The sequence below is a fragment of the Ambystoma mexicanum genome, chromosome 13 (genome assembly GCF_040938575.1).
Source record: "Ambystoma mexicanum isolate Mex_15411 chromosome 13, UKY_AmexF1_1, whole genome shotgun sequence".
Taxonomy (NCBI): Eukaryota; Metazoa; Chordata; class Amphibia; order Caudata; family Ambystomatidae; genus Ambystoma; species Ambystoma mexicanum.
Window position 1 is genome coordinate 453,781,842 of NC_090938.1, and position 14,150 is coordinate 453,795,991.

The following is a 14,150-nucleotide window of genomic DNA, read 5'->3' on the forward strand; positions in this document are numbered from 1 at the left end:
TAGTAGATGTAGGGAAGGGAGTTGATTCAAGAATAATGACTTGTGGTATAGTATCTAAAGCAAGAAAAAGAGGATTTCATACGTGAGCTAAAAAGTACATAGAAGAGGGTGATGAATCAGCTGTTTTAGATGCAATTTCTGTCCAAGGGGATATTCCTGAACAGACTATTTTGATAGAACAGATGGGAAGGCATTTAGCTGATATATGGAGTGATTTGACAGACAGGAATATCCCACAGGGGTTGAGGGATCAGAATGTCCTTGCTCGCTCAAGGGACACTGCAGAGAAAGTACATGAGCATGTTGAGCAGGTATTTGAGTTTAAAAGGGAGTTAGATTGGTTACAGAAATATGAAATGGGTGATAATGGACGGGAAGCTTCATATGTGCAGAAACAATGTCTTCCTCTATTGAATCCAATGAGTGAAGAAATTCGCATTTGCACAAGAGACGCTCTTAGATGGATTTCGGATGTTTAAATTTCTCCCTTTGAAGTGCATGACACGTTTAGTCAGTATGCTCCGGCAATGCAAAGGAGAGTGTTACAGGTGATGGTAGAGTATCTAAAGATACATTTATGATTCTTGTCCATTTCTATTGATGACAAATTGTGGCAAAAATGTATGAAGAAAAAGGTTTTTTAAGCCCGATACTGCTTTGACTATTTTGTCGCTTGATTTAGCTTTATTGCTTAATGAACGTTCTGATTTACCTACTTTGCAATTCTGATGAGGGAGGTTCCTCCGACATTTGTTCCGAAAGTAGAAATTCCAGCTTACACCGCAGCAAGAACACCTGCCAATACTACTGAAGCACATTATGTCTCACAGTTTGTTCATGTCCCATTTTCTAGACAGGAAATGAATACCATTAGACAAACAATTCCAGACATTAGGATGAATTCAACAGGATTCTATAAAGTAATTATATCTGTCTTGCATTCGTCAGTTTTCACACTGGGTGATATAGATTTGTTGCTTCCTGTGATCCTTCCTGCTGAATTATGGAAGCATATTAGAACTGCAGACGGTCAAGCAGGGATGGGTGATACATCGGATAACTTAGTACGAATAGATGGGGAAAGGAATGCTGGTGATAAACCGCCACAAGTTATACTGATGTTGCCAGAGAGGGTTCCATGTCATTTCATTGCAGGATTTGCTTTGCCTGTTTTTTTACTGCAATTTTTTTATCAAAAAAAACCATCAAATTTTTTTACAATTTATTTTTGCGGTTTCCCGCCGTAACCCCTGTTCCCTTTCAGTTTTTATCTATTATCAAATAAACAACTTCCCATAAATATATTTTTGTAACACCCCCCAAAAAAAGTGATGGTTTTTTTTATACAATATTTGCGGTAAAAAAAACAGTGAAAAAATGCCCCGCGATGAAAGGACGTTGTACCGCCAGAGAGAATAGTAGCTAAATTGGGAACTCCGGTTCCTGAGAAAGGACTCATATGGGATAAACTTACACCTTGCATACAATTGAAATCAGAGGGTGCAGCTGAATATTTTAATAGATTTGAACAAGTATTTTCAGATTTTAGTGGTCAAAACGTAAGTATAAAGTCAGGAAAAAGGTTGTTTGTAGATGAGTTTGTGCACAGATTATTGACTGAAATCCATTCAGAGATCTGAAAGTGCTTGGCAAGCGAAATCACAATCTGAAGTATTACATATGGCTCAGTACTATGAAAATAGGTTTAATACAGAAAAGGACAAGGCTTAAAAGAAAAAGAGAGACTTGAAAACTAGTTTATTGTTGCAGCAGATCACTAGAGGAGCCAGAGGTGGGAATACATAGTTTAGAGGCCAATTTACACCACAGGGTAATGCACAATTGGGTCCTGTACACATGAACCAATGTGCATATTGTCGACCTCAGGGTCATTGGGGAGCACAATGCCCGATCCTTCAGCAGAGATCAAATAGCACATATGGTGCCATGGGTAGGGGATCCAGAGGACCTCCTGGGATAGGGGGTCCTGGTAGAAGTCAGTTTACTCAGAATCAACAGGCACCTTCACAAGATAATCAGCGACAGAGTGTTAATAGTGGGAACATTTTAGATAATCCTTCAACTGTCTACCTATTCCAGTTGATCAAAAAGGGCCCTATTTTGAAATGAAGGTGGGGGTAGGGAGAATTTATTCTTGATAGATACAGGAGCACAGAAGTGTTCTAGTGATCATTCACGGGTTCCAGATATTCCACTGTCAGGGCAGAACAACATTTCTATAGGGTTTTTTGGTACGTCTGTGGTTAGTCCGGTCTCTCGGCCGGTACCGATTTCACTTGGGCAGTTTATTGATTCTTGTCCATTTCTATTGACTACAAATTGTGGTGAAAATTTGTTGGGATTAAATTTATTAAAAGAATTGAATGCTGTAATTTACTGTTCTTCAGATGGAGTGCATTTAACGATTTCGCCTCAATAAACTTATGTTCCACAATTTTTGTCTAGACCTTTACCAACTGAATTGAATAAGGTTCCGACATGTCTATGGGCAGTTAATGATAATGACGTTGGAATTTTACAAATTGAACCATTTAAAATTGTGTTGAAACCAGGTGTTAAATTGCCACGTATTAAGCAGTATAAGATTTCGGATGAAGGTGAACAGGCTTTGAAGAGTATTATTTCTGATTTTGTACACATAGGTGTGATTGGGGAAATTGCAGGGAGCGTGTGTAATAGTCTGATTCTACCAGTTTATAAGAAAGACGAGAATGTGATTCCTTTTTGTTTCATTATTGACTTGCGCGCCATTAATAAGGTTGCTGCTGCACAGTTTCTGATTGCACCTGATGTTACTACAATATTGACCATGATTCCAGCCTCAGCTACACATTTTAGTGTTGTAGATTTGAAAAATGCTTTTTTCAGTATTACTGTACATGTTGAAAGCAGATATTTGTTCGCATTCACCCTAGGGGGACGCTTGTTTACATTCACTTGTGTGCCATAAGGATACACTGAGAGTCCAATCATTTATAGTAGAGCATTGAAAGAACAGCTTGATACGCTTGAGATACCTTCTACTTGCACATTGTTGCAATATGTAGATGATCTACTTCTTGCTGCTGATTCTGAAGGTGCTAGCAAAGAAGGCACCGCAGAACATGGGCATAAGGCGTTGTTGAAGAAGTTTCAATATTTTCAACCGGAGGTCGCCTATTTATACTATGCCCTGTCAAAGTAGGGAAGAACACTGACACCTGAATGGATACAAAACATCTCTAGTATGTCTGTCCCAAATACAAAGAAAGAGGTCAGAGCTTTAATAGGCATGGCTTTGTACTGTAGACAGTGGATCCCAAATATTTCATTAAAGACAAAACCTATGTTGCCACTGACAAAGAAGGGCTATTCTTTGCCTTTACTAAGGAACATGGATTGCCAGAATTCTTTTGATCTGCTCAAGGCTGCGTTGTGTTCAGCACCGGTTTTGGGCACACTAAATTACGAAAAGATCTTTGTGTTGTATGCGCATGAATGTGATGGATGCAGTTTGGCTGTTTTGACACAGGAAAATGGGGGCAAGAATAGACTGTGCGGTTATTTTTCCTCCTCGTTAGACCCTGTTGCATGTGGTTTGCCGAGATGTTTGAGAGCTGTAGCTGCTGCGGCTTCATCCATGAAACAAAGTGAGGGTATGGTTTTAGGTCATTCTTTAACCGTGATGGTACTCCGCTCCGTAGACATTTTATTAAACAGAATGCAAACGCAACATCTCACATCAGCACGATTAACAAGATACAAGCTGATTCTATTTGCTCTGCATATGCAAATTAAGAGATTTTTCTCATTAAATCCGGCTGAACTATTGCCTCTTCTGCAAGAAACATACTCTAGTAACAAGATGTCACATGATTGCTTATATACCATAGAACAAGAAACTAAGGGCAACATTGACTTAAGTGATACACCCTTAAAGAATCCACAAGGGGAGATGTTTTGTGATGGCTTCTGCTTTAAACTTCCGGATGGTACATCCACTGCTTCTTACGCAATTACCACATTAAGCACTATTGTGGAAACCAAACGAATTCCGCATAATTCTGCGCAGGCCTCATTGATTATTGCGTTAACCAGAGCCTGTGAACTTTCTGAAGGGCTTAGTGTTGATATATACACAGATAGCCAATATGCCTTCAGGGTAGTTCACAACTTTGCTCTACTATGGGCTGAAAGAGGTTACTTGACCTTGCATGGTGCAAAGATTCAGCATGGCACCTTAATAGTTTGGTTACTTTCAGCAGTTGCACTTCCTACACAGTTAGCAATAATGACGTGCACCGCACGTTAGAAAGTGACGGATGATGTAGAAAAAGGAAACACTTTTGCTGACAGTATAGCTAAAGAGACTGCCACTGATTTCTATTCAAAGATGTATGTGTTAGATCCAACAAAAGGGGTCACTGACACTTCTATGATAGATGAAGGAATTTGTTGTATAAAAGAAATTCAGGCTGATGCTACTCCAGATGAAATCAAACGGTGGGCTGTGGGTCCAGCGGGTTTAGATGATGAGGGTTGTTGGGTGGATAATGAAAAACAAAGATGGATGCTACCCAATGTCTATGTTACTGCTATGGTTACAATGGCTCATGGCTCATGGTCCAACATATATATGTGCTAAAAAGATTTATAAACTGTAAGATCCTGCCTAGTATAATATTAATATTCAGAAAACTGCTGGGAGTTTTGTCCAGAGTTGCATGATATGCTTGCAACTTAATATTGGGAAAGGAACACCGAAACCGAAGGGTAATTTTGGCCCCCCCCCTCCATGCCTTTTGAAGTTATCCACTTGGATTTTATTGAAATGGAGCGTTGTCAGAACTATAAGTATGTTTTAGTTGTCATCTGTGCCTTCAGTAAATGGGTTGAAGCTTTTCCACTAAAAGATGCCACAGCAATGTCAACAGCATGCTTCAGGAATATTTTCCAAGGTTTGGCTTGCCGAGAGACATTTGGTCTGATAATGGTCAACATTTTATCGCTGCTGTCATCATGCAAGTATGCGCAGGATTACAGATTGATAAACGGTTCCATTCAGCCAGGCATGCTCAGAGTGCCAGACTTGTAGAACGCCATAACGGAATCTTAAAGAACAAAATAGAGAAAGTGTGCACACATAGTAATTTGAAATGGCCTGTCGCTTTGCCTTATTATCAATGCAGTCGACTGCACATTCAAAGACAGGGCTCTCCCCCTATGAAATCATAATGGGAAGACCAGCAAACGTGTGGAATGTTTCAAAACCCAAACAGTTAATAGAAACCCAGTAACCGCTTCTGTCTGATTACTGTGACCAGTTGACTCACAACTTGTATTTGATTCATCAACAGGTGCGAGCAGCCCTCCCTGTAAAATATGAGGGTCCAGGTCATCGATTCTGACCTGGTCAGTGGGTCCCACTGAAGAATTTTGAAAAGGGCTCCTGCCTTGCACCTCCTTGGAGGGGACCACATCAAATCCTTTTGGCCACGCAGACCACTGAACGAGTGACTGGGAAGAAGCGTTGGATCCATGCAACACACGTTAAGAGGATTCCTTTTTCTCTGCCCAATAACAAAGGGGAGAAGAAGAGAATTGGTGATCTTGATGCTCACAATTACCCTTCTTAGATAGACACCAAGGGTGTCACGGAAATCCTTGCTGAGCCAGTGGGATCTGGGGAGACTGCTGTTTCTTCTACAGAAATCCTCCCTGAGCCTGTGGGGCCTTGGGAGATTGTTGCTTCTTCAAATATTTCTTCACTGTCGATCGATCTTGCTTCTGCTTCGCCATTGTCTTCAGGAAACAAAAACACTTTAATACTGACCATACCATACCTGGAGTCTTAAGGTACGATCTGCGACCACGGAATCGGATTTAGATTTAGAATTGCTGGCATTATGTTAATGTAAATAGGATAGGAAAGTGCAGCTAGGCTGTGCCCACAAGAAACCACAGTTGAGCCAGCCCCTTGTAATTCCTCTGCTGCATCAAATTAGAGGCAGGGACCAGCAAAGTTACCTTCAATCAACAGAGGCCACGTGATCAGGGGGTACCCATGGATGAACTAAAACAACTTAACAGTGAGACCACCAGGGTGCGCAGGCAGCATGGAAGCCTGATCTCCAAGCTCTCCAGCAACCTCTGACGAAAAGTGAATTCCAGGCAGTTTGCCCAGCCCGCAAAGAGCCAGGACCATAAACTTTCCTTATCTGGCACTCCAACGGAGAAAGAGACCTAAATAACACCAGGGTCCGATCTGATCCGGGTTGCTGTGAGTAGTGTCTGCGGTAGCACCAGCGAATGCAAGTGCCTGAACGCCTCCCCATGAAAGAACATAACCAGTAGAAGGGGGAACCTGTGGCAGCCACGTGGAAAGACAAGCACTAGCACAGCACAGCACCACAGAAGCAGTACAGAGACGAGCGTTAACCAGATCTGGAAAAAAGCAAGAATTTTGTACCGGGCACAGATAAACTACGGAGCCCGATGGGAAGTGCCCACAGAGATCAGGCTAAAGAGCTGTTCCTCCCAAGACATCTGGCGGAGTGAAATCAGAGCTGGCACGGCAGCCCAGAGCTCCTAGCCTGCCCCCCCTCGCACAGCTCAATAAACTACACAGAGAACCAACAAGGGCCCAGAGACTGGGAGCCTCCCGCCACACAAGAACAACCATAACACAAACTGCATATCATGGGCCAGGATAATTACTGTACTAGCTGACTGGCATGTCTTCCAACCCAAGGCCTCAAATGCACACAAGCAGCCTGCACTCTCCCGCACACCCCTTGACTGAAAGGGGGTGCTTCAGACCCGCTGCGGAGTCCTGCGGCCCCAGGGGACGTCCAGCGCAATCCAGCAGCGGACATGCACTATTAGCCAGGTAAGGAGTGTGGGACCACTGCGATTGGCCATCGGATTAAAGACCTTGTCATAACGGCCCCAAAGGTGTAGTAAGCTAAGCTGTATTGAATCGCTCCTGTGAACAACACCCTGCTGCCGGAATTAGCCTCCTGGCTTCAAAAGGGAAATATAATATAGAGTGAAGCCGCTGGATTTACGAAGGCAAGATCCCCTTGCTAGCCCCCATATCCCGACTTCTGGGAGATACGCAGACTGGCCTGGAGATAAGAACTTATCTCTAGTGACATTTCACCTACCAGGCAGAAGGGAAAAGACTTTGCAACTGGTGCCCCCATCTCTAAGTTTACCGGTCTGTCATTTGAGGGGCAGACACTATACAGTTAGGCAGTGGGCAACATGAGCAGCGAACAAGTGACACAACTCTGGAGTTACTAGGAAAACTGTGAAGGGGAACCTCCACCAGAAGTAGCCCAGTGGACACATACCAAACTCAGAGCTGAATATATACCCTCGACCGGAAAACTCCCACATATCCGGACACCCATAAAACAGGCAAATAGAACTCCTCATATGGTGTAAACGAGCAGTAATTGGGAAGTCAGGTTCCACATCACTAGACTGTATTGCCATCAGCAGGTCAAGAACTATAGCTGTTAGAGGGGCCTCCCGGGGTGTTAGCAGGAAATCCTTGGGTAGGAGTCAATACATAGGAGCTTTTTTATAACCAGACTGAGGGAAGCCAAAGCCACAGCCCTGCATGCAGCCTACTACTGCTGCCTCCTCTGGCGAGAACCCACACAAATGGCCGCTCCGTCCCCCCAAGAAGCCCCATTGATTCCAGGAGGAGATCAAGAATTGTCTACTAAAGCAGACATATGCCTCCTATTTGGGGAAATACGGCATTCAGAATGAGCATGACCACGACAGTTAGCGTTTTACAGGACAAAATCCATAAGATCGAAGATGAAGTGGAAGTGCTGGAAAACTCTCAGCAGTCAGCAGACATACTCGAAATGAGGACTGAGGGCCGACTTCAAGAATTGGAGCAGAAAAATCTGGATTTGGAGGCAAAGGTCGATGACCTAGAGAACAGAGAACAAAGAGCGAATGTCCGAATACAAGGCCTGAAAGAGTCCCCAGGCGAGACACCAACCTCACTTGAGAAAAGAGTTAGATGCCTCATAACCCCTATTCTCCCTGCTACTATCACATCCTAACTAGAGTTCAGAAGGGTCCACAGGGTGGGAGGCCCACTGTCAGAGCCCAGCAGGGGCCTAGTGTGGCAGCCACCAGTAAGGGGGCCTATTTATCCAGTAGATGCCATCTCTGTCCCTCTTGTAGGAATATCAGATGGGGAAGAGTGGCATCTGCTGGGCCAAAACGGCATCAGGAGCAAACAAAGACCCGAAGACTACAACTCCCAGCAGCCCCGGGAGCAGCACACTCAGGGACTGGCACGCAGGGCCTGCAACCTGTGCGGACAACGCCCCAGTTATCGCGCATGCGCGAGACGGCTTCGCGCATGCGCAAGCCCCGAAACCCTGTTAGCGCTCGACTTCCTCACGGGCGGACGCATCCTGCAGAGCTCCGAGAGTGCACAACTCCTATGCGGAGCTCCGAAAGGGCACAACTCCTACCTGGGGCCATCCCTCGCCCAGACTACATCGCCGCGGCCCCGCGGCATTAAAGATAAGTACTTTATCAGATTTTCACAGTTCCGAACCACTAACTGCATGAAGCCTCGGGGAGAATTGAGGCCCGGGAGGCACCAGTTCACTGCAGGAGACTTACATGCCATTTTTGGGCATCAGGCGCATGATGTTACTAACCGCATGTAGAATTGTGTGCGAGCCAATCTGTGGTAGAAACAAGCTACGTGAACGCACGTACTAATTCCTTTTCATTTGACAGAAGCAGCTCACGGTTTCCAAGGCACCGCTGGGGGGGCCCGCAGACAAAACCGGACATCAGACAAGTACCAAAGCTAAGTCTTTTACAGTTTCTTTGAGAAATACGTTTTGTGTCGCTAACTGCCTGGTACTGGACCAGTACAAACCCAGACTGTGCTGTACAGGTGTTCCTAATGTGTAATGTTCCCAAGCAATGGGTGGGCTGAGAACACGCTCATGTAATTCAGTGCGATTGACACTGGACACTGAAGTAAGTGTCAACTAACGGAGTCATTGCTGGAGTAAGCAATGCTTGGCGTTAGCTTATGAATCAGTGTTAATAAGCTAAGCACATCACCCTACGCAGTGCAGTAAGACAGTGTATGATTGTTGAGATGCTCATGAGTGCATGCAAGAATGTATTGATCTAAGGTGTTTGGTGGGCCCAACCAAGCATCAAGAGATCAGGAGCATGTCTTTCCCCTAACCCCTACCTGACCATAACATCTCCCTTAACCTCTACCCGGTGATCCTACAACCCCACACCTATCCAACCCGTGGACCCTAACCCTCTTTCCCCGTGGTGGTTGCGGTTTCCTGTGTGCATTAAGTCCCAGGCGCCAAAACTGCTAAGGGGAGGAAGGAGTTCGTGCTACTTCTGCGCTGGATCAAGAGCCTACGACAGAAGCGCGAACCCACGTATTCTAAGCGCCCAGGTAGCACGAACTTAGCCGCCATCATGGAAGAAATAGCCCAAGCTCTGCACGAACTCAAGGCTGAATTAGCGGCCACTCGCCAGGACTACTTTAATCTCTCCACTCAGGTTCAGGGTCTGGCTGCCCAGGGGGTTCCTTTGCCTGAGGGGGCCCATACTCCCGTGAAGGTACATGTCACTACCGAAACTCCAGTGCCATTAGCTACCCCTGAGCGTTATGGGGGGGACCCACAGAGGTACATGACTTTTATGACACAATGCCAGTTACACTTTTTAACCAAGGCCGCTGTGTTCCGTTCAGATCAGTCCAGGACGGCTTTTGTTATTTCCTATCTCACGGGAGATGCGGCAGCCTGGGCAACACCCCTGGTCCAAAAAGAGGATGCAGTGCTGTATGACTGGAGTGGTTTTCAGGAAGAGTTTGGCAAGATCTTTAACCGCAAAGCAGCCTCTCTAGTGCGAGACAAGGAATTGTTGACGCTGCAACAGGGCAACAAGGAGCTGATTACCTATGTGACGTCCTTTAATCGGTTAGTGGTGGAGGCTGAATGGCCACATGAAAAAAGGTTAGCCCTTTTCTATCAAGGCTTAAGGGATGACCTAAAGGATCTCATAGCACAGGTCGATCCCCAGCCAGATACCTGTACTGGAATGATAGACTTAGCACTGCCTCTGGATCAAAGACAAGGAGAGCGACGTCTGGATAAAAAAAGATGGGAAAGCAAACAGGGAGTACTTCCCAGGTTAGATCATCAAAAACTTCCAACTATGGGGAAAAGCGACAAGGCATCAGAACCTGAACCCATGCAAATAGGTACCATTAGAAGCCCCATTACCAAAGAAGAAAGGGAAAAGCGGAGACGGGAGAAACTCTGCATGTATTGCGGGAAGCCAGGACATTTCGTTAAGGAGTGTGGTACTAAACCTAAAGGAAGTATACCGCAGGGAAACGCCAGCGCTCGTCAGTGAATGGGGTGGATCTGTCGAGCCCGAGCCTTGTTGACGCCCCTTCTCATGTCTTAGCTAATGCAACCCATATTCACAGTTCTCATGTCACTGTGACTGGACTTTTAAAAACCCGTTTGAAGAATCAGGTGATCACTCTAATGGTGGATTCGGGAGCCACAGGCAATTTCGTAGATGCCATTTATGCGCAAACCTTAAATCTACCCCTACGTCGGAAGGAAAATCAGGAACCAGTTTGCGCTGTGGATGGGTCGCCATTGAAATCAGGACCTGTGACCCAACACACAGAGGAAGCAGTATTAGATATACAAGGCCATAGTGAAATCCTCACCTTTGATGTTATCGCTGCTCCACAGTTCGGTTTTATTCTAGGTTTGCCTTGGTTGGCCCTACATAATCCTGCCATAGATTGGACACGTGGAACGGTCGCATTCACCTCTGAGCATTGTGAGCGGCGTTGTGTTAAGGATAAAGGGAGACCTGTACGCGTATTGGGTACAACACAATGGTCAGGTATAGAAGACTTGGCGGGACTTCCCTCGGCATATGCCGACTTTCGGGATGTTTTCAGTAAGGCTGCGGCAGAGACACTACCCCCACATCGCTCCTTTGATTTCAGGATTGATTTAGAACCCGGAGCAACGTTACCGTGTAGTCGGATTTACGCCTTAACAGAGGCGGAGAACAAACACCTGGAAGAATACATAAATACTAACTTGCAAAGTGGGTTCATACGGCACTCCACCTCACCTGTTTCGTCACCACTATTCTTCGTGCTGAAGAAATCCGGAGAACTTAGGACTTGTATTGATTATCGCGCAGTCAACAAAGTAACAATAAAAAATCGTTACCCATTGCCCCTAATCCCAGTCCTGTTAGATCAAGTGCGGGGAGCAACCATTTACACCAAGCTGGATCTTAGAGGGGCGTACCATCTGGTGCGGGTGCGTGAAGGGGACGAATGGAAGACCACGTTTAGAACAAAGTTTGGCTTATATGAATATCAGGTCATGCCATTCGGCCTCTGCAACGCACCCGCCGCCTTCCAGCATTTTCTGGACGAAGTCCTTCGCGGTCTCCTCGACCATTTCGTAGTGGTATATATAGACGACATCCTCATTTATTCATCCACTGAGGAGGAACATGTGCAACACGTCAGAACGGTGTTACAACGTCTAAGGGAACACAATTTATATGCCAAACTCGAGAAATGTTGCTTCCATAGTAATACCGTCGAGTTTCTAGGATTCATTCTATCCCCACAAGGAGTGAAAATGGACAATCGAAAAGTACAAGCAATTCTGGATTGGCCAGCCCATACAAGCGTCAAGGAAGTCCAAGCCGTCTTAGGATTCGCAAACTTTTATCAACGCTTCATTCAGGACTTTGCAAAAAAAGTGTTAGACATCACCAAACTGCTGAAAAAGGGAAGGTCATTTGCTTGGGGGCCAGAGGCTGATCACAGTTTTAACCTATTGAAGGAGGCATTCACATCTGCACCTATTCTGCTACATCCCGACCCCACGCAACCTTTTACTGTAGAAACAGACGCTTCCGGTTATGCGCTGGGGGCTATTTTATCCCAACGAGATTTGACGGGTCACTTGCATCCAGTGGCCTACTACTCCAGAAAATTAAACCCCGCAGAACAAAATTATACTATAGCAGACCGGGAGCTACTGGCCATTCGAGCTGCATTTGCAGAGTGGCGTCATTACCTACTTGGGGCACGACACACCATCACAGTGTTGACCGACCATCGTAACCTTCAATTCCTCAAATCTGCACGTGCTTTAACCCCACGCCAGCTACGATGGGCCATGTATTTTGCAGATTATGACTTCGTAGTCACCTACAGATCTGGTCTTGAAAACAAAAAAGCAGATATGCTATCAAGGTACCCCGAAGACCATACCTTGATATGTCCGGAAGAACAAGCGAAACCCATCATAGCGGCTGAAAAAATTGCAGCAAGCATAACGAATGGATTGTTCGAGCAGATCGGGGAGGCAATGTCAGCTCAGGACCTACTTCAATGGGAGGATCCAAAAAAGGAACAATATTTAAAGGACGGTATACCTTATCACGGAACCTCCGTGTATCTACCCTCAGCTGCTTTGCGAGCCCAAGCCTTAAAATGGTGTCACGATTCCCCCCTGGCCGGACATCCGGGGGTGAACAAAACTCAAGAATTACTGCAACGGCATTATTGGTGGCCCGGTCTTCTTAGAGACACACGGACATATGTGCAGCAATGCGAAGTGTGCGCACGAAGCAAAACTGACCATCGGAAACCAATGGGTTTTTTGCGCCCTTTGCCCACACCTACACAACCTTGGAACACCATCTCTATGGACTTTATAGTAGGATTGCCTCCCGACCAGGGTTACACAGTCATACTTGTAGTGGTCGACTCTTTTTCCAAATTGGCCCATTTCATTCCTTGTAAAGGACTCCCAACTGCGAGTGAACTGGTGGACATATTCCTGCAGCACATAGTTCGCTTACATGGAATACCTCAACACATTGTGTCAGATAGGGGGACGCAGTTTACCTCGCAATTCTGGAAACTATTTTGTAAAAAGGTGGGTGTTACTTTACAAATGTCTAGCAGCTACCATCCCGAAACTGACGGGCAGACAGAACGCTTGAGCCAGACCCTGGAGGGTGTTTGGATGGAAGTTCTCTGGATGGCCGAGATAGCGTACAATAATTCACACCATACCTCCACAGGATTCTCGCCCTTTCATACCACCTACGGATTTAATCCGCACATCCAACCCACTATCCCTCAAACCACCTCGAACACCGTGCCATCAGTACAAGCACAGGTAGAGTTACTAACACAGACATGGAAGAAGGTACACCAACACCTACTCACAGCAAAAGACACTAGTAAGAAATATGCTGATATGAAAAGACGAGCATGCCCTATCTACACGGTTGGAGACAAAGTATGGCTATCAACTCGACATCTGGAACTACCTGGATCACGAAAGTTCAACCCCCGTTTTATTGGTCCTTTTCGCATCACACATGTCATAAACCCAGTGGCCATGAAATGACAATTACCAGCCCATATGAAAATACACCCAGTGTTCCATGTTGCCCTTCTAAAACCCGCGGCACCCCACATCCGAATGGCACGACCTCCCCCGGTTCTGGTAGAAGGGTACCCCGAATACGAGGTGCAAGCTATCCTCAATTCCCGAAAAAGGGGCGGACAATTATATTATTTCATTAATTGGGTTGGGTATGGCCCCGAAGAAAGGTCCTGGGAACCAGCTTCTAATGTACATGCTCCTCGTCTCTTGCGGTTGTATCACCGTAATTACCCGAAGAAGCCAGGTCCTTCTGCGGGGAGGGGATGTACTGTCAGAGCCCAGCAGGGGCCTAGTGTGGCAGCCACCAGTAAGGGGGCCTATTTATCCAGTAGATGCCATCTCTGTCCCTCTTGTAGGAATATCAGATGGGGAAGAGTGGCATCTGCTGGGCCAAAACGGCATCAGGAGCAAACAAAGACCCGAAGACTACAACTCCCAGCAGCCCCGGGAGCAGCACACTCAGGGACTGGCACGCAGGGCCTGCAACCCGTGCGGACAACGCCCCAGTTATCGCGCATGCGCGAGACGGGTTCGCGCATGTGCAAGCCCCGAAACCCTGTTCGCGCTCGACTTCCTCACGGGCGGACGCATCCTGCAGAGCTCCGA